General features: G+C 32.9%; 1 pseudogene; it reads left to right on the top strand.

Moving 5' to 3' along the window:
- Window positions 1-24,992: 24,992 nt before the first annotated feature.
- Window positions 24,993-27,911, top strand: part of LOC101717236 (coiled-coil domain-containing protein 43 pseudogene) — a 119,333-nt pseudogene continuing 116,414 nt past the window's right edge.

The following is a 27,911-nucleotide window of genomic DNA, read 5'->3' as shown; positions in this document are numbered from 1 at the left end:
AAGCATTTGACAATACCCAACACCCATTCATGATAAAAACCCTACAGAAAATTGGAATACAAGGTCTTTATCTCAACCTGATTAAGGCTATCTATGAAAAAACCAACAGCCAACATCATACTAAATAGTCAAAACCAGAAAACTTTCACGCTAAAATCAGGAACAAGACAAGGATGCCCACTATCACCACTCCTGTTCAATATAGTCCTGGAAACATTAACCACAGCAATTAGACAAGAGAAAGAAATAAGAGGAATACAGATAGGAAAGGAAGAAGTTAAACTGTCATTATTTGTTGAAGATATGACACTTTACATAGAAGACCAAAAAAACTCTTCGAAAAGAATTCTAGACTTAATTAACAGATTCAGTAGAGTAGCCGGATACAAGGTCAACACTCAAGAAACAATACCCTTCTTGTACACAAATAGCAGAATCACTGAGAGAGAAATTAGGGAAATAAATCCTTTTACAATAGCCTCCAAAACAATGAAATTTCTAGGAATCTATCTAACAAAGGAAGCAAAAGACCTCTACACTGAAAACTGCAGCAATCTGAAAAAGGAGATTGAAGAGGATAAAAGAAAATGGAAAGACATTCCTTGTTCCTGGGTAGGAAGAACCAATATAGTGAAAATGGCCATACTTCCACAATACTATATAGATTAATGCAATGCCAATTGAAATTCCAGCAATATAGAACTAAAGAACTAAAGAAAACAATCCAAAAATTCATTTGGAACCAGAAGAGACCTAGAATAGCAAAAGCGACTTGAGGCAACAGAAACATGACAGGGGGTATCACAATCCCCTGCTTGAAACGATACTGCAAAGCTACTGTGATAAAAAACAGCATGGTACTGGCAAAGAAACAGACCTGAGGACCAGTGGAATAGATTAGAAGATCCAGAAATAACTCCAGACATAGTCAGCCTCCTCATCTTTGACAAAGGAGCCAACCACCCTCACTGGAGAAACGATAGCCTCTTTAATAAATGGTGTTGAAAAAACTGGATTTCAACCTGCCAAAGATTAAAACTAGACCCACACCTATCACCATGCACTAAACTAAGATCAAAGTGGATTAAAGATCTAAATATTAAAACAGAAACACTAAACTTGCTGAAAGATAAGTTGGAACTCTTGAAGACATTGGCCTAGGAAAACACTTTTTGAACAAAACCTCAGTAGCATAAAGAACCCACAACTGGAATCTCATCTTATTATAAAGCTTCTGCACTGCAAGAGAAACCACCAAAAGAGCTAAAAGTCAATCTACAATGTGGGAAAATATTTTTAGCAGCTGTACCTCTGACAAAGAACTACTACCTATAATATATAAAGAACTGAAAAAAATCAGACCCCCCCAAATTTAAAGACCCAATTTAAAACTGGGCATTTGAAACAAACAGATATTTCTCAGACAAAGAAGTAAAAGTAACAAATAAATATAAGAAAAAATGTTGACCATCACAGGTCATTTGAGAGATGCAGATGAAAACAACACTGACATACCACCTGACCCCAGAAAGAATGGCTACTATCAAGAAATCTACCAACAACAAATGCTGGCGGGGCTGTGAGGAGAAAGGAACTTTTCTCCATTGTTGGTGGGAGTGCAGACTGGTGCAACCGCTGTGGCAATCCATATGGAGATACCTCAAACAACTAGGATTGGAAGTCCCATTTGACCCAGCTATTCCTCTGCTTCTTCCCAAAAGAATTAAAAGAATCATCTCACAGTGATATATGCACACCCATGTTTATAGCAGCACAGTTTGTAATAGCTAAAACTTGGAAACAGGCTAGTTGCCCATCAACTGGAGACTGGATAAAGAAGATTTTTTTTATAATAAGGAGTATTACTGAGCCATAAATAATGAGAAAATGGAGACATTTGTAGCTAAGTGGATGCACATTGAGGCCATACTCTTAAGTGCAATAAATAGGACACACGTGTAAAAACTAAATAGTTTCTCTGGTGTGAAAAACTAAAAGTGTAAATAAGGATGAAAATGTATAACTGATATTGTGAAATAGGAAGAAAATATTTAAAGGAACTGGATAGTGGGAGGGGAAGGGGAAAGGAAAGAAGGGAAAAGAAAATATATGAGAAAAGGAAAAACATGGAAACAAAGTCTTTCTAAATAGCGAGGGGTGGAGGGGGTGAAGAGAGGACAGGGAGTGGGGAAAAAATAAGAAAATACATCATGTATAGGTACAAGTACCCAATGATAAACGAAAATGTATTGTATACCTAAAATGTACGAATAAAAGAATTTAAGCAAAAAAAATTAAATTTCTAAGAAAGATCATTAAGAAATAGAAAACAGAAAGTTAAAATTGATATTAGAATTATTAATACTTATACATCTGTGAGTATTTAGCTAAGTAATTGAATGTTTCCAATAGCTTTTTCATGCTTCAGTTGTCTCATAAACTAAGCTCTAATCTAATGTTTATTCTAAATCTTAAATGTGGTTAATTTTTCTATTCTTTATTCTACAAAGTTTAATAGCCTTACTCTGATTTATTTTTAACTTCTCTATTTTTTCTTTGCTATTCTACAAAAATTTGTACTATTTTGGGAGGGGTGAAATTTCTAGATACCTAGGATTTAAAACACAATAAATCATTCTTTGTTGACCTTCTAGAACCTGTTTCCTTCTCTATTCAACTTTGTAAGATGCCATTGCTGAATGCTTCTCTGCATCAGTCTCTCAAACCTGTCATTTCTCTCTTTGAGTTTCCTGTGGCCTCAGATCAAATAATAGCTTCTGGATGTTACCTTCAAAATGCTGAAGCTAGATCTCCTCTTCCTCCTACCCCTTGTCTCCTGTTAACTTTATTTTTCATCTGCTTTTTTTTACAAATCTTGAGCCCCATCTAGCAGCACTTTTTTCATGTTTCCTTGTTCACTCTGCTCCATCTTTCTATTTTGGTAAGTACAAATTCAATACCTTTCTCCTTCAAATGCTTTTACTCAATTAACCCCACTTCCCATCTGACCTTTTGGGCAGAGGGTTTCTGAGGAACCTTTACTCCATCTATAAAGTAATTAACAATCTGGTTAAATGCTGATTTTTTCAAGTTCTTAGAACAAAAGACAGTCATGTAGAGGAAAAAAATTGTTTAGATTAAACATGACAAAAAGCCAGAAGCACTTGAGATTTCATCTCAACTTTATCCCAACTTCATTTTTACTCTTCCTTTAAGACTCCATAAGAGAAGCTGCTAAGTGGTGTAGCACCAGGGCCATGCTCCTGAGAGTCTAGCAAGTGGATCCTCTTCAGCTTATTGTTCATCTAATAAACATAGTGATTTTATTTGGATAAGCTTTGTTATCTAATTATAATATATATGAATTCTCATTCACTAATACTTTTAGGATTTTAAAAAAATTATATGTTGTGAGCACTAGTAATTATGACCAAAATATTTTTAAATGTTTTAATAGCTGAAAGGGACTTTCTTCATCATCTGAAACCTGTTTTACAGATCATTTAAAACCTATATATGTTATTTAAAGCTCAGTAGCTATTTTACAGATGAGGAAATTAAGACAGACCAGAGTGAAGACAATCATTAAAAGTCTCACTGTTTTCAGGTAGAAATCCAGTATTAAAGCATAATTTTCCCATTTCTCAGTCCTATCCTGATTCTTTACATTCTGTCCTTTACTGGTGTCAGGACATAGGCAGCATGGTCACATTATCTTAGCTCTTCTGTTAACTACTATCTAAATACAGGTTGGCAACATTAAATAGTCTAAGTCCCAGGTTGAAATTTAGCTTATATATTTTTCTGGTTAAAAATTCTATTATGTCTTAACTATGTTTCATGACTGATGAAGGTGCAAATATTTGTTTTAAAAAATAAAAGCTAAGACATAAACATAACATAACATACATAAACAGTATGTATTCATAGTGAATTGCACATAATATATTATACAGAAATAAAATAATTTATTAAACTTTATATATACAATTTTCCCATGCTGACAATACATAGATCTATACTTTATAATATACCATTTCTAAAAATGTTTGTTTCTGAGGAAATTTCAATATTGCAATTACTGCACATTTTTGTACAGCAGATAAATTTATAAAAGAGTTTAAGACAAATTTAAAATTTGAGATACATAAAAACACAAGACAGCCATTAAAAATATTTAAGATTACATATAATCATGTATCATATATATTTATATAAAAAAATTATAAATAATCGTCAATATTGGGTCTCACCTCTGTTTGTGGGTGTATGTTAAAGTACAAGTCACTAGTCTTTAAAGTATTTTCCTGTGTACTAATACTTTAAACAGAGATGAAGCATTTAAAACACTAGAAATTCCTTCTTTTCAAACTCCAGAGAATTTCACTTTCTTTATTGCAAAGTTAACTCAGTATTGATCTTGAATATAAATTCTATTTTTTTGTGAATGCCTAGGTTTTTATAGTTGCATACAGTTTGTAATTAATTGTATTGCCAATATTTAAAATATCAGAAATCCTTATTTATATTTCCATACATAGGTATTTTGTTTAATATATACTGAATGCAAAGTGTTAAAGCATATCAATCATAAACGAAAGCAAGTACTTCCATAGCAATAGTTTTGAAATGTTCGGAAAGAATAATTTTAACCCAAAGTCTACTAAACTGTATATAAGCATTCTCATTTATCTGTTTAGTTTGTGAGTGTGTTGTTGCTGGAATGATGATATTTTAAAAATGCAATGCCATTTGAAAATATTCAGAAATAATAATTTTAACCCAAAGTCTATGAAACTGTATATAAACATTCATGTTTATCTGTTTGGTTTGTAAGTGTGCTGTTGCTGGAATGGTGATAATTTTTTTTAATTTTTAATTAAGAAAAATAAGGAAAAATAAATTTTAATTAAAAACCATAGATGTAAGTCAGTAAAAGAAAAGGATTAGACTACTTTTAAGGATCTAGAAAGATTTAATTTTTTAAACTCAACCAAAAATGCAGAGAAGATAATAAACTGTTGACCCAGGAAGCAAAGCAGAATGAACCCATCTGGCATGACAAGAAATTAAATGTAAAGGGGAGAACCCCCAAAAAAGAAAAAGTCATGGCAATGACAAGTCAATATATTTCAGTTATAACCATCAATGTTAATGGTCTCAATTCACCAATCAAAAGAAATAGACTGGCAGAATGGGTCAAGAAGCAAAATCCAACAATATGTTGCATGCAAGAAACACACTTCATTCAAAAGGAAACTCATAGACTGAAAGTTAAAGGGTGGAAAACAATACTCCATGTGACAGAAACCTGAAAAAAAGCAGGAGTAGCTATCCTCTTGGCAGATCAAGTAGATTTCAAACCAACACTGATGAAGAGAGACAAAAAAGGACACTACACCCTTGTAAAGGGAAGAATCCAAGAGGAAGACATGACGATCATACATATCTATGCACCAAACACTAGCGTGCCCAACTATATAAAACAAATACTAATGGACATGAAAAGTCATATATGCACTAATACAATTGTAGTGGGGGACCTCAACACCCCACTGTCACGAATAGATAGATCAACTAGACAAAATTAAGTAATGAAATACTAGAACTCAATCGAACTCTTGAACAAATGAACTTAACAGATGTTTACAGAGTCTTCCTCCCCACAAAATCAGAATACACATTCTTCTCAGCTGCACATGGGTCATTCTCCAAAATAGACCACATACTCACACATAGAACATGTTTAAGTAAGTGCAAAGGAATTGAAGTTATCCCCTGTGTATTATCAGACCATAGTGCGATGAAATTGAAGATCCATAGCAAAAGAAACTCGAAAAATTTCATAAAGACGTGGAAATTGAACAACATACTTCTGAATAACCAGTCGGTCACAGAGGAAATTAAAGAAGAAATCAGACAGTTCCTTCAATTTAATGACAATGACAATAAAACATATTGGAATCTATGGGGCACAATGAAAGCAGTCTTATGAGGGAAATTCATAGCAGTGAATAAAATTAGGAAAACAGAACGAGCCCAATTAACCTAATAGTGAACCTCAAGCTTCTAGAAAAAGAAGAGCAGGACAAACCCAAAGCTCATACAGGGGAGGAAATTATAAAGATCAGAGAAGAAATCAATGCAATGGAAACTAAGAGAATGATACAAAAAAATCAATGAAGCCAAGAGTTGGTTCTTCAAAAGAATAAACAAAATTGACAAACCCTTAGCCAACCTTATCAGAAAAAGGGAAGAAAAGGCCCAAATCCATGCAATTAGGAATGAAAAGGGTGAAATTACAACAGACCCAGCAGAAATCCAGAGAATCATCAACACCTCCTTCCAGAAGCTATACGCCAATAAGATGGACAACACAGAAGAAATGGACAGATTCCTAGACACATATGAATTACCAAAGCTGAACGGAGATCTAAAAATTCTAAACAAACCAATATCAACCAATGAACTTGAAAATGTAATTAAAAACTTATCAACTAAGAAAAGCCTGGGTCCTGATGGTTTCACTGCTGAATTTTGCAAGACATTTAGAGAGGAACTGCTGCCACTACTGTTTAAACTCTTCAATGAAATTGAAAGGGAAGCAATACTCCTGAATTTATTCCTAGAAGCAAGTATCACCTTGATCCCCAAAGCAGAGAAAGACTCAACTGAAAAGGAGAACTATAGGCCAATCTCACTAATGAGCATAGATGCAAAAATCCTAAATAAGATAATGGAAAACAGAATGCAGAAGATCATCAAGAAGATCATACACCCTGATCAAGTGGGATTCTTCTCAGGGATGCAGGGGTGATTCAACATACACAAATCAATGTAATACACTATATCAATAGAGCCAAGGACAAAAACCATATGATTATCTCCATAGATGCAGAAAAAGCATTTGACAAAATCCAACATGCATTTATGATAAAAACCCTCCAAAAAATTGGAAGAGATGGTCTCTACCTCAAACTGATAAAACCCATCTATGAAAAACCAACAGCCAGTATCATACTAAATGGTCAAAAACTGAAACCCTTCACACTAAAATCAGGAACAAGACAAGGATGTCCACTGTCACCACTCTTGTTCAATATAGTTCTGGAAACATTAGCCACAACAATTAGGCAAGAGAAAGAAATAAAAGGAATAAAGATAGGAAATGAAGAAGTCAAATTGTCATTATTTGCAGACAACATGATACTCTATATAGAAGTCCCCAAGAACTCCACCAAAAGACTTCTAGACTTAATACCAAATTCAGTCAAGTAGCTGGTCACAAGGTCAACACACAAAACTCAATAGCTTTCATCTATACAAACAATAGACTCACTGAGGGAGAAATAGGGCAAATAATCCCTTTCACAATAGCATCCAGTAAACTGAAATAACTAGAAATCAACCTAACAAAAGAAATCAAAGACCTCTTCTCTGAAAACTATGGCACTCTGAAAAGAGAGATTGAAGATGATATCAGAAAATGGAAAGAAATCCCCTGCTCCTGGGTAGGAAAGATCAACATAGTGAAAATGGCCATACTTCAAAAACTGCTATATAGATTCAATGCAATCCCAATTGAAATTCCAGCAGCATACATCATAGGCCTTGAGAAAACAATCCAAAAATTCATTTGGAACAAGAAGAGACCCAGAATAGCAAAGGCATTTCTAGGTAACAGAGACATGGCGGGGTTATCACAACCCCCAACTTGAAACTATACTACAAATCTGTGGTGATAAAACAGCATGGCACCAGCAAAGAAACAGACCTGAGGACCAGTGGAACAGATTAGAAGATGCAGAAACAACTCCAGACACACTCTGCAACCTCATCTTTGACAAAGGAGCCAAACACCCTCACTGGAGGAGGAGAGAGCCTCTTTAATAAATGGTGCTGGGAAAATTGGGTTTCAACTTGCCCAAGATTAAAACTAGACCTATATGTCTCACTATGTACTAAACTAAACTCAAAATGTATTAAAGATCTAAATATTAAAATAGAAATGCTGAACTGGCTGGAACAGAGGTTAGGTAGAACTCTTGAAGACATTGGTGTAGGTAAAGATTTTATGAACAAAACCTCAGTTGCCCATGAACTAGCACAAACAATCAACAAGTGGAATCTCTTCTTATTAAAAAGGTTCTCCATAGCAAGAAAACCACTATCAGTGTGAAGAGGCAAGCCATAATGTGGGAAAAATCTTCACCTGCTTTTCCTCAGACAAAAGTCTACTATCTCAAATCTATAAAGAATTTAAAAAAACAGACCCCTCAAATTTAAAGACCCAGTCCAAAAATGGGCATCTGAAATGAACAGACATTTCTCAGACAAAGAAGTAGAAATAGCAAATAAACACATGAAAAAATGTTCAACATCACTGGTCATTCGAGAGATGCAAATGAAAACAATGCTGAGATTCCACCCTACTCCAGGAAGAATGGCTGCTATCAAGAAATCAACCAATAACAAATGCTGGCGGGGCTGTGGGGAAAGAGGAAACCTGCTCCACTGCTGGTGGGAGTGTAGACTGGTGCAACCACTGTGGAAATCAATATGGAGATACGTCAAAGAACTAGGACTGGAAGTCCCATTTGACCCAGGTATTCCCCTGCTGTGTATCTTCCCTAAAGAATTAAAAGAATCATACCATGGTGATATATGTGCACCCATGTTCATAGCAGCACAATTCATAACAGCTAAAACTTAGAAGCGTCCCAATTGGCCATCAACTGGATAAAGAAAATGTGTTTTTTTTTAATAAAATGGAGTACTGCTCAGCCATTAAAAATGAGAAATTAGAGACATTTATAGCTAAATGGATGCACATTGAGGCGATACTCTTAAGTGAAATAAATAGGACACAGATGATTAAATACCAAATAGTTTCTCTAGTGTGAGATACTGAAAGTGTAAATAAGGACTAAAGGTTATAAGAGATAATGTGAAAGAGGAAGAAAAGGAGCAAAGGGGAAGGGGAAGTGGGAGGTGTAGGTGAAAGGAAAGAAGGGAATGGAATTAATATGAGAAAATGAAAAAAATGAAATAGATTCTTTGTAAATAGGGAGGGATGGAGGGGTTGAAAGGAGAGTAGGGGAAGGGGGAAAAATAAGAACCAAGAGAGACTATGTAAAGGTGCAAATTTCCAACGATGAATGTCATTATATTGTATACCTAAAATGTACCAATAAAACAAAATTTAAAAATAAATAAATAAATTAGAAAAGAAATGCCTTAGACTTACCTCCCAAAATTCTCTATGTTGTTGTTAGTATTACCAACTGCTATTAATGTGAATAAATTTCCCCGTGATTATAATTTCCTAAAGGATGTTGAGTCCACACAAAATCTACACTCAATTATTTCACCTCCTCACAAATACAAGACAAAGGGCTAAATATGCAGATCACAGACCACTCTGAAGCACATGCCCTTATGGTATTAAAGAATATATTTATCTATATATTATATCTAACTATATTGTACATTTCTAATATATTATATCTAGTAATACTATATATATATATATAATATATATATATTTTTTTTACATGTAATGCATTCCAGAATTTGACCCAGTGGAAAAGCTACCAGTTATATCCAGTTCACAGTTGCTTTCTGGCTGAGTATAGGAGATCAAGAGCAAACTTCTCTATTTGACCTCTTCTTGGAATGTGCCCCTCTTTCTTGGTATTTGTCCCAGTAAAGTAATTTTTGAGGCTATCCCTGGTTCACAATCCTCCCTTAATCTCTTTCTCACCTATTTCATGCCACATCATTAGCATACCACACTTACTTAATTAACTGCTCCATCTTCTGACAGCAGGACTTACATGCCAAATTAAAAGAAACACTCTCACGTCCTACTGTTTGTTTTATGTTATTGGGTAGCAAATTATAAAAAGCCTAAAACAACACACATTTTTTATCTGACAATTGTCCTGGGTTTATGATTTTGAACAATTTGGCTGTTTCCTGCTACTTAAAGACTGAATTTTCTACTTAGAGACTTAATAAAACCCTGTCTTCAAACAAATACAATGCAATGCAATTCAATAAAATGAACAGGGGAAGTAGCTAAGTGTGAAAGTCTTTGGTCCAAACCCCCACACTAAAAAAATAAAAAGCAAAATAATCCTCAGAAGGATTGGGGGAGAAATTGATAGACATTTACCATTCCCTCTTTGTATAGATAATAATAAGGTAGCTAACTTAGAATGATTGCTTCTTTGACCAGGTTCTGTGATAAAGCTTGTAGTGTGTTATTCAATCTTAAATGAATCATAGAGTTTACTAATACTCTACTTGTTTCATAATTCTTCAAGCCTAAAATGTTACTGAATATATATATTTTATTTTTAAGAAATATTGACTTTTTAAAAAATAGATTTATCTGACTCATAATGAAATGAATTGATCCACATACACACTTTTCTTTTTTTAACCTTTCTTGGTATTTCTAGAACTCACATTTGAGGTTATGTTTTGACAAGATTAAAATAGTAATTATTTTTCTACTGTGATTTTAATACATATTTTATAATGAAATATTTTATCAGCTTTATTAGCTTACAACTGAATGTGAACTTTGTAAAATATTAAAGACATTATTTTGCTCTAAAAGCATGGTAATATATCTAATATGCCACAAAAGAATTCATAGAATATAATATTATTTAATTTGGAAAAAAATGCTTAAAATCCAGGTCAATTAAACAATTTAATGATTTTCCATTACCTTAAAGTATTAAATTTTGAGTGTACATACTCTTAATTAACTATGTATAAGTAATTTTCAAGATTAAAGTTTTATTATATTTTCAGATGTGCACTTTTTAATATAACTGTACAAAAACTTCTGTGTAAGTAAATATAAATATAAAAGTAGAAGTAATGTTCTCATGCTGCGTATTAAATTATATAGTTACTTAAATGAGTATTTTGCTCTACATATGAGAAAATTCAAAATATTTTGATTGATTGAACAAAAACATATATGTAAAACTCAGTGGAAAATACTTTGCTCTTTATGTATATGTAAAAAATTTATATTAGCTAATTCCCACAACAGAAATAAAAATAGGTTGATACATGAATTGAGATTCTATTTCTTGTCATAAAAATTATTTGCTAAGATTAGTAACAATTTTATTTCAACTTTGCCAGAATTCATAATACAGAATATATAGTTTTTTTCTTTGTTTTTTTGGTTTTTTTTTTTTTTTTTGGTACTGGGGATCAGACTCCGGACCTTGTCCTTGCCAGGCAGGTGGTAGAAACACTGAACTAAATCCTCGACCCAATAGTTTGTTTTTTTAATGACTACAACATAAATGGAAATAGGATCTCAATCATAATGAGTTCAGTAAAAGTTTATTACAACAAATTTCTGGATTAGTATAACAAAATATTAAAGGTGCACAAGCTATAGTTTTGAATTTAAGACTGATTAGCTTTGGATAATCAGATTAAGATATTTTTTACTTTTTATAGTTTTAACAATCATTTTATTTACTACACCATGCTTATTTTGTAAAGAATAGAAAGAAGCAGGTTAATTTTTGCACCTATCTGTTCTTTTCAAAATTCTCATGATTTTAAAGAACTCATAAAGAGCAATTTTCTGGTCATATAATCAACTTTAATTGATCCCAAGGTATAGTTTTGGAGCATGCAGATGAGTGAACTTAAAGAAAGCATAGTTATTACTGCCATGACTAACACTTGGTCTGCAGTTTTTATTTATTTGTTCATCCAACAAAAAGGACAATTATACTACCTTATGTAAAATGCTGGAAATAAACAACAACAAAAACAAAAAATCATAGTCTTTGCTCTCAATATCATATGCATATAGGAAAGAAAAAGTATTACATTATAATCTGGTCTAAGCTGTAATAGAGAAAAATATAAAAGAAAATAGGCCCTGAAATTAACTAAATATTTACCTTTGTTAGACCAAGAGGCAGTAATAGTTTATTGAAGTTGTGCATCTGAGTTGTGCATCATAAATTTTGGAAGAAAATTTTTGAAAAGTTTTGATGTGGCTGTATATTTCATTGAAAAAATAGAAGATGCCAAAGTGAAGCTCCCTTATGTCTCTACATTCCACAATCCATAATATGAAGCTGTAGTGAGAGTATTCTCTCTGGTACTTTTACTTTGATATAGAGCCACATTCTTCACTTAAGCTCTGTATTCCATATTTCCTTTTATGAAGATTGGATTTTTTTTTCACAACCTTTCTCTGTTGTCATACGCCTTTATTTAGTTCTATTGTTTCTCAGTTACCTTTCTCAATTCACTATGGATTGAGTCTTGTGTGACCTCTCAAGCCATAAAATTGGGAATGAGTAGCAGCATTTACCATCAAATGGAAACACTGTATATGGAATCAGACTTAAGAAGGCCTTGAGGGATGAATAAGTTACATGAAGAAGTGGTCTATGTGTCCATGACCTCTACTGGTGTTACTTTGCCTTCTTCCTCTTTCTATTTCCACTTACAGGCTTATGAGTTCCCTATAACTAACTGTAAGAAAAATATACATGGATTTTATTTACAGGTTATTCAGCATGAAAGATAGTTTCCACTCAAAATCAAATGGCTATAAGACTGTAACCCCACCATAAGTGATTTCAGAAGACAGTACTGAAGAAAAATTTCAGTTGCTAGAGTTTTTATCAGTGCACCTTGTTCATTTTGCTTGGAAGGATAGATAGCCAGAGTACCATTCTGCATTAATTAATGACTTGTTAATAGTTTGACTAGTGTGATAGTTAATTGTGGTACCAACTTGAATAAGAAATGCAAAGCAGATTGGTTTAGCACAATTCTGAGTGTGTCTGTGTGTGTGTATATATATTATATATATATAATATTTATATAATATTATATATATATAATGGAGTACTACTCACCCATAAAGAATGAGAAACTAGAGTCATTTAAATGGATGCACATTGAGGCCATACTCTTAAGTGAAATAAGTAGGACACACATGTACATACTGAATAGTTTCTCTAGTGTGAGAAATTGAAAGTGTAAATGAGGATCAAAATGTATAATAGCTAATGTGAAATAGGAAGAAGAGATCGAAAGGGGAAGGGGAAGAAGACATGGAGGGTAGGGGAAAGAAAAGAAAGGAAAAAATATGAGAACAGGAAAAAACAGAAACAAAGTCTTTGTAAATAGGGAGGAGTGGAGGGGTTGAAGGGAGGCAGAGGAATGGGGAAAATATTAAGAACCAAAATATATATTATGTATAGGTACAATTTCCCAATGATGAATGTCATCATATTGTATACCTAAAATGTACCAATAAACTTAGTGAATTAAAAAAAATTCTCACTGCTGCTTCTTGGGAGGTGCTCCAGTCTTCACTATCACTTCTTCAGGCTTCCAACACAGACTTTTAGCCTTCCAGTACAGATCTTTTGACATCCTGGAATAAAATTTTGTGGGACTCTTTAGAGAGCTCCAGGCCTTCAACTATGACTGAATCCATCAGCCTCCAGCCACAGAGGGCCCTATTACATTCTTCATCGCATGACTCTGCAAGCAGCCATTTTAAGCTTACCTTGTAAATACTAATATATATAATATACAATATTAATAATATATATACTATATATACACTAATATAATAATTATATATACACACTAATATATATACTAATGTATAAATGCATATATATATAAAATCCTCCAGTAAATTATAATACATACAGCTTGTGACCAAGGACTTGCAACAATGTGATTGGAAAACTGATATCAAAGAGTTTGAGAAAAGAGGTCTGAGGAGAGATATCTTTGAATAGGCAGAGTGTGAAGATACTTTTTTTTGTGGGAATACTCAACAATGGCTGACATTTTTAGAACACTGCTTTAATAATAAAATGGATTGTGTAGTTTCTATTCCACAGCCATCCTGATAAACAAAGTAGCTATGGCAACAAGAATAAGTGTTATGTGAGCTCAACATGATAGACTTCCACCAAAAATAGGGCTTGACTATAGCTTTGGTTGAATGCCAACAAGAAAGATAAGCATCAAGCTCTAAAAATGGTAACATTCCCCAGTAGGACATTCAATTGCAAGTTGATTGTATGAGCTTTTTCCATCTTCACTGTTTTTTCATCAGTCAGATATGTCACATTTTATAAAATTGAATTCCATTTTTAAGTGTATTTTGGCCAGAAATTATTGCATTAAATGGATATTCAAACCCACTAATTTGTATGGTTCAAAATGTTAATTTCATATCTAAATATGACAAGCAAAGAAGAAATATGCAATCAGATTTTGGAAAAAGAACTTCATCAGAGACATGTTTACAATTCTCTATTTTATTCCAATGTGGAGTAACATAGAAACGAACTTTGGGCTTCTGACAGCATGTTGCTCTAAATCACGTCTACATAAACATAATCATCTGCCTGTGGTACAGGCAAAGCCTCTTATGAGAGGACTCATCTTGGACCATCAGAGCATAATATTTAACATTCACTAGAGATATGAACATTTTAAAGTTTGTCTACCTCGCTATTCTCAGAAGTAGTAATTATATAGTAAAAGTTGAATAATTCTAGCTTTCAATTTCATACAAATTAGAAGCTGCCACATGTATTCTTGTTAAGGATTAATTTGAGATCTAATAAAATAATGATGTTTTCTCATGTTTTTCTGGATTATTGATTGCAATTGACACACATACACACACAATACAAAAAGTGAAGTATAAGAGAATATAAATTCCAGAGACAATTATTCATGTTTTTTTTTTTCTCAGATGAACACATCTGAGCTCCTCATTTAGAATTTGACATTAGAACCTTTCTGATTGATATTTGAAACCTTAAGGATACAGTCTTAGGGTTCCAGTGCCAAATTCTAAATGAGGAGCTCTAAATGGGAATGGTCAGGCACTCTACAATGAGAAGGGGGAATAATATTAGAGTACTTGAGTTAAATCAATGGAGAAAAGGCAACATATTCTATTCCTGAGAACTCAAAATGTCACCTGAAAGTTGCTGGTTGTTGTGAAAGAACAGAATAGAGTTAAATTAGATTGGAGGAACTTACTGCCAGAACTATTGGTCTCACCTTTCAGACTATTCTAACACAATGTGGCATCCTGGAAGGAATCCAATATGAATAGGTCACCAAGGAAACAAATTTTGTGTATCAGCAAAATAAGATATTATAATCAGGTTCCAAATCACAATTATCTTCCATGAGCTATTTAATAATTAGGTAGCTTAATTTGAGACTAAAGACAATAAATAGGCAGTACAGAAAGGTCAAAGGAGTAAATAAAGACTTCCTTCTCACAGACTTGCATGCCTAGAAAATAAAAAAACATCAGACACTGACATAGAAATGGTTGAACCAACTCTAAATCATGGCCAAACCTATTATTTCTGATTTTGTTCTGTAAATAGTAAGGCATCTTCCTTCAAAAGTACTCTTGGCCTCATGAGGTCTTGTTTTCTGACTCCAGAATAAAGAGATATATTTGTTTCAAATGGCAAAATGAAATTATTAAAATGCCATTTACTGTAAAAGAATTTGTGATTTATTGGACAAATCAAAGAGATTAATAAAAAAAGTAGGCATATGTGCAAAAAATTCTAATGGGCATTAAGCTTTTCTATCATTAAAATAATACACTTTTGTTCAATTAAAGGGGTCTGTGAAGTCAGATTATTTGTTCTTTACTTTTCAACCTAAAACATGTAAATTTTCAATGAATTCTTGATTAGAAAAAATTGAGTTTATTTTGCATAATCTTGATTTACTTTATGCTATATAATTCTTTATCCTCCTCCTGTTCCTGCCTTTCCTTCTCCTCCCCCTCTTTCACTTCCTCTGCCTCCTCACCCTCCATCTCCTTTTCTCCTCTTGTTCTTTCTTCTCCTTTTTTTGAGATGAGGTCTTGCTGTGTTGTCCAGACTGATTTTGAACTCTTGGTCTCCATGGATCCTCCTTATTCAGTCTCCTGAGTAGCTAGGACAACACTTATGCACTGACCTGGCCAGTTATTTGCCAATTTTGTAACAAAGTGTACAACCTTGTCCATCAACCCAAGCAACAATCTAGCTATCCTTAAAAAGAATATTGAAGGGCCAGGGATTTAGCTCAGTGGTTTCGCTGCCTGCCTTTCAAGCACAAGGTCCCAAGTTCGATCCTAGTACCAAACAAAACAAAAAGAATATTGAAATTTCCAGTGTTAGTGGAGCTATAGAAACCAGAAATGAGAATTATACTCCTTTTTCATATAAAATTTTTCCTATGTTCCCCTTCTTGCTGATGGTTCTATTTGGCCAGTGTTCAGAAGCCAAAATATCCAAAATTACCACAGTGCTTAAAATTGTGGGATAGACTCTCCACTCAGATGACTTGAAACTAAAATCTCAAATACTCCTCTAAACTAGCTTAATCACATTTGATTTCATCTCCTGCTACCCACAAACATCTCAAACTCTGTATGACTGAAATATACTTCTCCTTCATCCGGAGTCTCATTTTAATAATTTAATTACACAGTACAACACATTGCCCAAGAAATCTTAATAGTATGGCACTCTGCCTTCTCCCTGAATTCCACCATTTACTATCAATTTACAAACAAGTCAATGGTATTTGATCATTAGTGATGCAGTGCTAGGAATCTAAAAAGTACTCAATAAGTCAACTTCAAACAGTCTTCAATAAATGCTTCAAAAATATGTAAAGATAGGTAAAATTAGGAAAAGGGCCTAAAATGAGAGTACAAAAATCAAGTGATATATCCAGTGGACTGCTTTTAAAGGTACTAACATTTAATCTGCCATTTAAATCAGCTTTTCACTTCAGGAAAGAATATCATTGAAAGCCTCTTTGACAACCAGTCACCACTGCTGAAAAACTTTCAGTTTAGGGAAGGTTGTTGTTTTTTGAGCTTATTTTATTAACTTACTAGTACTCACTATCTTTTATTTAATTTTCTTGTTCCTATTTCTTTTTGAAATTAAAGCAAAGTATGGTTTTTCACATTCAATATATAAAAGAGAGGATGATGGAGATCAAATCTGGATGGGTGTTAGGCCTGTACATGTGATTAGGACTGATTCTGAAAACTTTTTTCGTATAACTGACTAAAATAAACAAACTAATATTTTCCCAGTTTCAAGCATTGCAGTAGGTAGAAAATAGCTAGCCAATTGTGAAATATTTTAGACTCCCTTGTATGTTTTACTGTAAAAATGTAACATTTATTCATCAAGTAGATGGCAGTTTAGCCAAGGCACCATGTTTCTGTCTCACTTCCCTTTCAGTATCCCATTCACTTTGGTGGAAGCTGTCATGAGGTATCACCAACTTTAGTCCATACTGTATCTTAAGTAGAGACCTTTGCTTCCATGAGCCTCTCTTTGTGTACTGGGAGAGAAACTCCCAGGCAGAAAACTTTTAGCATGCATTCTTATACATCTAGTCAGTGGCTTTTTGGTTGATGAGGGATTAGAAAGAGTGCTCAAGTTTGGAACTGTTGTTATTGTTGACACATGTCATTAAGTGAATGAACAGTAACTGTTAGACAGCTGTTGGATGGTCGGTGAGGAATCAGTTGAAACATTTATTTCTCAACATAATTCTTCACATCTTCTTTTGTAAAAAATAGCAAGGCATTTGCTTATTCTTTTGCATTCACAGTGTGGTGCTAATCTATTTTTAGTGGAGAAAGTATTTATTTTTCTTTCATAATGAGAAAGGAAATCACATCTGTTATCATTTTTTAAACATTAAATAAAGAAAAATCTATTTTCCCCTTGTCTCCCTCCATTTTACTTTCTTCCTCTACAGATTTTTGTTTAAAAGCTTGGGAAAATAGATGTTTTGGTGCATAAAAATATTAATATCAGATTATTTCACCGGTTGGGACATATACCAGTGATAGAGGACAGTTAATACAAAAAATATTTGTGAAGTGTTTATAATGTATTTCTCTGCTTTGCCCTACTTATAACTCAAGCCATAAAAGGAATGGGCATTGTTTGGAAATGCTAAAGCCCAAACTAACAACATAGAGCTATATAGAGGAAGAGATTATTGTTTAAATATACAACAGATATCCTAGAGCCAGAGAGAAAGTGGTGGTATATCTTTAGAAAAGTAGGATACTCAAAGGCACACATGTATATTGAAAAATTTAGAACATGTTGTTTGCCCAAGGCAAGAAGCATGCCGAGAGAAAATATGAGACTATTTTCACTATTTTCTATTTTCACTTCAGGATAATTCCTAGACTCTTTGCAGGTGTGGATAAGCATTGAATGAGTGTCCTGAAATTAAGTCAATCTGCAAAGACTAGAAGTGTGTTTTCTCTTTCTTTTTTTCTCTTTGTTTAAAAAAAAGCCTCTAAACACTAATTGAATACAAGCTAAGAATTAGAGACATCAGTGACCACACCCAACAAGAAATATAATCTTTACAAGAAAACAATAATTTGGAAAAGTCACTAAATGAATGAATGACTTAGTCTTTCATAATAAGAAAATTTACAAAACCTCCAGTAAATGCTGAGTAAAAGGCAAAATGTGATTAAGAAGTACCATATTGTAATATTCAAGATTCCAGCTTTGAACAACAACAACAAAATCAGAGAGTATATGAAGGAATAGAAAGGTGTGGTCCATTCATAGTAAATATATAAATTTGATAGATCCCATTTCTGATGAAACTCAGACATCAAAGTATTTAGACAAAGTCTTTAAAATAATAGTATTGGATAAATTAAAAAAGGTAAAGTGAAACATGGGTGAAGAACTAAAGGACATTATGAAGGCAAGGTATAAAAATGAAAACACCAATGAAGAGATAGAACTTATATTAAAAAGAATGAAACAGATATGTTGAATTTGGCAACGTAATAATTGTTATGAAATAATCACCACTTCAATAGTAAATGTGAACAGAAAGAAAAAAATTCAGTAAACTTGGAGAATAACAAATGAAATTATTGAATCTGAAAAGTAAAAAACATAAAACATTGAATAAAATAATTGGAGCCTAAGGAATTCATGGCACATTCTCAAGGACACCAGAATATACATATTGAATAAAAGAAGGAGAGAAACAGCAAGAAATATATTTAAAGCAGTAATAGCTATAAATATCTTAATTATGATTAAAGATATAAATGTGCAAATTCAGTAAGCCAAATGAATTCCAAGTTTAAAAAGAAAAATTCTGAGACTCTCACCAAGATAAATTATAATCAAAGACTAAAAGCCAAAAGCAAAGATAAAGTATAGAAAACAGTTAAAGAGACGCAACTAATCATGCTTTTAGGATCCACAGTGTGACAAAAAAACAATTTTTCATTAGAAATCATGAATCCCAGAAGGTAGTAGAATGATATATTCAAAGTTGTGGTGTAAGAATTATCATACATGTGTTCTGTATCTGGTCAAACTATCTTTTAAAAATGAAGGAAAACATCAAGGCATTCCCTGTATTTTAGACTGTTTTCAGTTGCTATATCAAAATATATAAGACTGGGAATTTATAAAGAATACAAGCTTATTTCTTACAGTTCTGAGGACTGGCAAATCTAAGGTCCAGGAGTTGCATTTGTGAAGGCCTCCTTGCTGGTGGGGACTCTCTGAAGAGCCCTGAGATGTTGCAGGGCATTACATGGGGAGATGGAGCAAGCATCCCCAACAGACCTTACCTTTATTAAAAAAAACTGCTCCCTAAACAATTCATTAATGCACAGATGTGGTAATCAATGCCTCCATAACCATTTCACATCCCCCAAGTCCCACCTGCGAATGTCATTAATCTGATTTTGGGGATTAAACTTCTAACACTAGTTCTGGGTGACATTCAAACCATAGCATCAAAATTAGCAAAGGCTAAGTGTATCTGTTACTACCAGATCTGCTGTTTGAGAAATATCAAGAAAATTTCTTCACAACAAAATACAAAGATAAGAGGTTGCAACTCATATGAATAAATACGTGTGCTGCACTGCTAAATACATGGTCAATCATAAAAGCCAGTATAATTGTATTTTTAGTTTATAATGTTGCTCTATATTTTCTACAGCATTAAAACATACATACAAATAACTATAAATCAGTACAAGGATACAATACAAGGATATAATTTATGACAAATAAAGATGGGGAGATGTAGTTGCAGAAGAGCAGAATTTTGTATGTTATAAAATTTTTATCAGTTTGAACTAGATTGCTATAAATTTAGCATATTAAATGTAATCTCATTAGTAAACATAAAGAAAATGTTTAGAGAAAGAAGATGTAAACAGAAATAAGGGACTCAAAATATGTTACTACATCATTATCAACTAAACACAAAAGAGGATTTTGATAAAGGAAACAATGGAGAAAAATCTATTATACATACAGAAAATAAATAGCAATACAGCATACGTAAGTTCTTATATTTTCAGCAGGTATATTAAATGTAAATGGTTAAAGAGAAATCCAGTGGCAGAACTTCCAGAAATGAACCTAGTTGTTCATTTTACTTGGAAAAATATAACCAGATGTGCAATTATATGTTAATTCATAGGCTGCAGCCAATCATTTGGCTAATTAATCAGAGACTTCAGATGGACATGATTAAAAGGTTTGTAGCAAAGAAATCTGGGAATGCAGATAGAATTCTCACCTATCTGAATGTATAAAACATAATATAGAAAATGTAAGTGATGTTTGTATTCCCTATGAATGCTCATCAAAGAATAATATGCACAGAAGAGGGTTTTAAAAATAAAATGAAAAGGAGGACCAGCCACTTCTGCAACTTTCCAATTGCTCAAGAAAAAATGGTAATGATGGCAGGGACAGAGGCTATGTATGGAATCAGTAATACGGACTTACATTCACCAAGGCCACTATAACCATTGATGAGTGCTCAGTGTTCTAATGTAGGTCAACATTGTGTGTCTGATATAATAGCATACCTTGAGGTGATCAACCAGCTACTTGACAAGCTCTTTATGTAAGTTTATGTTTGTCAGGGAAGGGAAAGTGTTTTGTACTTATTGGGAAAGACAGTTACTCTGGATACGGATTTTCCTTACTTCACACAAGCTGCATATTAAACTGTAATTGATCCAGTTATAGAATATCTTTTTTTACTGTGATGATATTCCAGGTAGTATTGCTTCTGAATAAGGGACTCGCTACAAAGAAAATGAAGTATAGCAATGAGCTCATGCTTATGGAATTCATTGGTTTAATATATTTCCTATCATTCTGAAGTTGCTGTCTTGAAAGACTTAGTTACAGTACAAGTTTGCAAGCAATACCTTATAGGACTGAGGAAAATTTCTTCAGAAAGTTATATGTACCCTAAATCAGCATCCAATATGTGGTGCTGTTTCTACCTTAGTTGGGAGTCGTGCTGTGACTATTTTCAAACTTTTGTATCTTTTACTATGAATCCTGACTAAGGTAGATTTAGGGTGCATATAATTTTCTGAACAAACTTTCCCCAGTCCAGTAAGGTATTGCTTGTAAACCTGTAATGTAACTAAGTCTTTCAAGACAGCAGCTTCAAGCACCACTACTAATTTTTCCCCATGGAGATTCATTAGCAAAAATTTTGCCTCATAACTCTGTGATGTTGTGCTTTATTGGTCTATAGATATTAGTTCCAAAGGGAGGATTGCTTCCTCAAGGGAATAAAACAATCAGTTGTGGTGGCAAATGCCTGTAATCTTGGTAACTTGGAAGGAGAAAGTAGGAGAAATGCAACTTTGAGCTCAGCTCAGGCAATTTAGAGAAAATATGTGTCAAAATTTTAAAAATCAATATTAAATAAAGGTCCAGGGATGTGGTTCAACGTACCTTGGCTTCAATTCCCAGTACTGCAAAAAGAAGGGTAAATATGGCCAGGGATTTGGCTCAGCAGTTCGGCCACCTGCCTTGCAAGTGCAAGGTCCCGAGTTCGATCCCTGGTACCAAAAAAGAAAAAAAAAAAAAAAGAAGGGGGACGGTGAAGGGAGGTATCGGAAAGGGGAAGTGGAGGAGGAAGGCAAAGGCAAAGGCTAAGGGCAGGGACAGGAAAGGAGAGAAAAAGAGAGGAGAGGAAAGGAGAAGAGAGAAAAGGAAGTGAAAAGGGAAAGAAGAATGAAGGAAAGAAAGAAGGAACTGAGGAAGAAAGGAAGGAAAAAGGGAGGAAAAAGAAGGGAAAGAAAGAGAGAAAGAAGAAAGAAAGAAAGAAAGAAAGAGAAAAGAAGGAAAGAGAGATAAAACAGGTAAAGCAATTATCTGTGTCTATATCTGTAACTTCATCCCTTTGGTCTATTCTGCTTGAGGAGTCTCAATTCACTATTATGAGAAGAAACAGAAAATCACAACAGAATGGTAGCAAGTAAAAAGATGAATTAGAAGTCAATATACTTCTAAAAAAGGAAAATATCAGGACAAGATAACTTCACCGATTTGTACCAAACATTTAAAAGAACTAATTCTAATCTTTCTTAAACAGTTTCAAAAAAAAAAAAATAGAAAAAGAAGTAACACTTACTAACTCATTGTACAGGCCAACATTACTCTAATACCAAACCCAAATAAAGACATTCTGTAATACCGAAGTAAATACAATTATAAGCCAGGCATAGTGACTCTCGCCTGCAATTCCAGCACTGTAGGAGGCTGAAGCAGGAGGATTGCAAGAGCCTTCTGGGCAACTTAATAAGATCCTGTCTTAAAAATAAAACACAGGGCTGGGGATTTAGCTCAGTGGTTTTGCCACCTGCCCCGCAAGCATAAAGACCCAAGTTTGATTCCCAGTACCAAAATAAATAAATAAAATAAATGAAACATAAAATAAAAGACTAAGTATATAGTTCAGTGGGAAGGCCTGGGCTCAATCTCTAGGACTTCAGGAAAAAGAAGCAATTACAGATTAATATGCCTTATTAATATTAATAAAAATCCTAACAAAATATTAGCAAATTGAATCCAACAGCCTGTTAAAACAATAGCAAACCAGGACCAAGTGAGATTTATTCCAAGAATGGAAGAGTGATTCAACATAAGAAAATTATGCAATGTGATGCACCTCAATAATAACAGTGAAACAAAGAATCTTTTTTGAAACATGATTATCTTACTTGATACTGAAAAGGCATGTGACAAAATGAAACACTAAGAAGGCTAGCAACAGAAATGGTGATAAAGGACAATTATGAAAACACACATCTTCTACCAGACTCAGTGATGAAAGACTAAAAACTTTCTCTCTGATGTCAGAAATAAGACAAGGGCACCTATTTGCACTGCTGCTTTTGTATGTTATGATACTAAATTTTCTGGGCAGAAGAAACACAATTAAAAGACATGTAAACTTGAAAGGAAAAAAATAAGCTATCTTTATTAGCAGATGATATGCTTCTATTTATAGAAAATCCTAAAGTATCCTCAAGAATAATTCTAGGGCCATAAATGAATTTAGCAAAGTTTAAGGGTGTAAGATTAATATGAAAACTTTAATTTTGATTTTATACACCTATAATGAACAACCTAGAAATATTAGGAGAGCAATTCTATTCATGAAAGTATTTTGAAAAGTAAAACTATTGGGAAAAAATTAAACAAGGAACTGGTAGAAACACTGAAAAGCATAAATCATTGCTGAAAAAAATTAAACAAAGATAAAATAAATAGATATCCCTTTTCAGTGAGTGGGAAGTCTTACTATTATTAAGATGTTAGTAGGACCTGAAAGAATCTAAGGGGGAAATATCACCATACATGGGATGCTAATTTGCATATAAAAACCTTCTGAAGAAAATTTTCCCATACCCAGAAAGTATTGCCACTTAGCTGGTATTGTAAGAGAAATTCAACAAAATCTCTATCAACATTCTAACATCTTAATTTGCATAAATAGAAAAACTGTTGTTGTTCAAATTCATATGCAACTGCAAGGTACCCAAATAGTTAAGTTTTGAAAAACGAACTTGGAGGATTCACTTTCCCTACTTTAAAATTCACTACAAACTATAGCAACCCAGTGTAGCAGGGTCACCATGCTAGATCTATACACCAGTGGAATCAAATGGAATACCCAGAATTAAAACCTTATATCTATGGACAATATCTTTTTTAATGAGGCCAAATTATTCCATTAAGTGAGGGAAAATAGTCTCTTCAAAACATGGTACTATTACAACTGGATTTCTATGTGTGAAGAGGATCCCTACTTTGCATGAAATACAAAAATTAACTCAAAATGGACCAACAACTTAAATATGAGTTAAAATGCTGTCTTAAAATAAGGGAGGTAATACTTCATGACCCTGGATTTAGCACAGAATTCTCAGATACAGCAAAAAAGCACAAGAAAAGAAAAGAAAAATTGATAAATTGAGCTTCATCAGAATTAAAATTTTTATATATAAAAAAATCAAGAAAATCAAAAGACAATTATAGAAAGGGAAAATACTGAAATTATTTCATCTGGAAGGTATTCATGAAGGATATATGTAAAATGCTTGCTAACAGGTACTGAATTTCCTTAGGGTAATTGAAAATATTGTTGAATTTGTAACCATATTTACATGATGTTGTGAATATGCTAAAATATACTGATTTGTAAACTTTATATTGGCAAATTTTATGCAAATCATTTATTGTGTTTGATTATTATCCTTGAAATTTTTTGTATGAAAGTTATATTAGTCTCCTTATAAACTGGTGAAAAAATATTATTTTACGTAACATTTAAAGACAAAACATCTTTAAAATTATGTACATGAAGATTATTGTTTGTGATCCAATTTAATGATTATCTTTCTGTTTGAGCCAATTTCAGAATTTATCACTTTCATGAAAATTATCCATTTTTCCTTCTTTTTTCAAGTTTTTAAAAATACCTGTGTCCATATATTTCTTTGAATAATAAAATTTCTAATTTCTAACTATTTTGGATGAAAAATGTCCCTTAAGAGGTTTATGTGTTCAGAGATGGGGCTTTTGGAAGATGACCAGATCACAGGAGAACTAACTTCATCGATAGATTCATCCACAGATGAGTTCACAGCTAAATATGCTGGTAGGAGATGAGCCTGCTTGGAGGGGTGGGTCGCTATTGCCTGCGCCATTCCTCTCTCTCTCTCTGGATTTTTCCAATTCTTCTTGCTTCCTGGCTGCTATGAGGTGAGGACTGCTCCTCGGCAGTTCCCTTCCAGCTGTTTTGGAGCCAGCTGACCATGGACTACATACAGTCTCTGAAAGGGTGAGAAACAAAGCATTCTTTTCAAAGTTTCTTATCTGTTTTTTATCTCAAGTTTTGGTTACAGTGACAGAAAGCTAACTGATGCGCCTATTTTCCTTAGCTCTGAATACAGCATATATTTGTCTACATTTTTCTTCAACTTTATTGGTGTTATTCTTTTCAGAACAATACTCTTGGTTTAGATGACAATTTCTGTCTTTACATGTCACTATTTTTTATCTGTTCCACTAACTGTATCTAAAGCTTTTTTTCTTTCCAATTATTTCACTATTTTTTTCTGGGTTTGACTATATGCATTTTCTATAGGTCTTTTAGATATTTTTCATTTCATTTAAAGATAAATTACTTTCATGCCTTAAATTTCCCACTAATGATCATTTGGGTTTTTTTATTATAATGTTAAATTCTGCTATATTTTTGGTACATTTGTGCCATCAGTATTTGAGAAGAATACATTAAAATGGTTCTTGTGATTATGAAATTTCTTATTTCCTGTAACCCTGTCTTTTTCTTGCTTTATATATTTCATTATGCATATGTTTGTGATTTTAAATCTTCTTAATGAAGTATTTCTCTTATCTATATATAATTTTTCTTTTTCTTAGTATTTTCACTTTTACATTTATACTTGTGAAATTGTGACACAAGCTTCATTTTAGCTGGTGTACTTTTTGTCTTAAATTGTTATAACTACATCTAGAATTCTTCAGTTTACATCTACAATTCAGTGAGATAAAATTGGAACATTAATTAAATTTCCTTATATATTTTTCTATCTTAGTCCAATTACTATCCTTTTTTTTCACTTATTATTGTTCCAAAAACTATCTTCTGAAGTGATTATTTTTGTAAACAAAAGAGGATTACTTTTGTCAATATATTCTATCAATATTTGGCTTCATTATTGGTTTTATATGTTCTCTATCTCTACATGTTTATATTTTTACTGGGTGAAATACATCCTTTAAAATTAATTTCAGAGAGGATAGCTGTTGTAAAGCTCTCTTAGTTTCTGAAGCTCTTTAAATATATTTTTGCTCTCAGGTTTTTAAAGTGATTGTAAATTGTTTACCTTGAGCACTGTGAAAATATTTGGGGCTTACCAAAAAAAAAAACCAGTTTCTCTATTCAGTACTTTTGACACCATATGTGAGAGAGCAAACATAAAGAAAGATATAAATATTATTTTAAAAGATAATTCTATCACCCATTACTCAGGAAATTAAAAGAGCTTTAGGGGCTCTTTGTCAGGAATGGGAGAATAAGAAAAACATATATATATATATATATATTATTCTGTCACAAGCATTCAGTTAATTTTTATTTCAATTAATATTGTTAATGGTACTGTCAAGATGATTAATATTTCATTGTGAATAATTTTCCATTTTTCTGTCAGTTATTTTAATTTTGGTGTATTTGATATCCCATGATTTCTCTATGTGTTTTCATGAATTTATAAACTTTTTCATGCACAGTTTTTTTTGACACTTAATAAATTTATTATACAATTTATTTTGTTATTTATTTCATGAAAGTGCTCAGTTTTATTTTTGTCAGCCACTCTTTTTTTTGTTTGTTTTTGTACCGGGGATCAAACTCAGGACCTTGCGCTTGTGAGGCAGGTGCGGTACCACTGAGCTAAATCCCCTCTCAGTTTTATTTTATTTTGTGCTTCCAAATATTTTTCTTTTACTTTGTTTCTGTAAAGTTGTATATTAAATTGATTTTAATTTTTTTTCATTGTGTCAACTTTCATTTTGTAATGTACTGAATTATACTCTGGTTTCTCTTGAGATCACATAAATCTTTTGCCTCTGTAATGTACTGAATTATGGATAGATTCCCAGTTGCTTAAAGTAATTGTGTTTTCTTCATGGACAGTTTAGAATTCATTCCATCTTTTTCCCCTTTATATTAATGATATTTAAAATTTTTATTATTTGCAATGATTATATTAATATCCACCTGTTCATTATTTTTGTGTTCTTCTCATTGTAGTATGTGATTCACTTTTATGGCTATTACTCATCCCTTTATCTCCAACAATGTTAGGTATGTTTTCTAAAATTGTTTTTCCTTTACAATAGAGTTCTTGATTACATGAAGATCTAAAAGGGCCAAACCTTCTCTATATTGAGTGAATTAACTTTCTTAAATTATTAATTTGCTTTGAGTATTTGAATTTTTTTAACTATAAGAAGGCATTGCTGTAGGAAGTTTTGGTTTCCTTTGTGTGTGTTCTTTTCTTTTCTGATGTCTTTCGCTCATCCCTGTCTGACTGATGGGTTTAGATTACTTCTCCCGACTCATGTGAGTGGAGTTCAGAACAAGGTCAGATATTGGCAGTTCAAGTACATTGATGTCTCAGCCAAGGTCCTGGTTGCTTTGTTATTGCTGATTAATCTTGTTCTCCCAAGCAAGAACTCAATACAGGCCACAACCTTATGCGTTTTCATAAATTATGTTCTGGGCACTCTACAATTTATGAGGTGATTCACTTACATTTTCCCTTAAAGTCTGAATTCCTAGATGTATCTTCTACTTCCCTCCTTAGAGACAAGCATTTCATTGACTAAAGCCTTTTTTAATCTGAGTTTTCTGTTCTACATCTAACAGTTTTCTAGGTGGCTACGGTCCTCTGCTGA

Source organism: Heterocephalus glaber, unplaced genomic scaffold (genome assembly GCF_053883595.1).
Source record: "Heterocephalus glaber isolate CG9 unplaced genomic scaffold, H.glaber_assembly_v1.0 deba00001429, whole genome shotgun sequence".
In the NCBI taxonomy this organism is placed as follows: Eukaryota; Metazoa; Chordata; class Mammalia; order Rodentia; family Bathyergidae; genus Heterocephalus; species Heterocephalus glaber.
The sequence above is the reverse complement of the archived record's forward strand: the minus strand, read 5'-3'. Positions and strand labels throughout refer to the sequence as shown.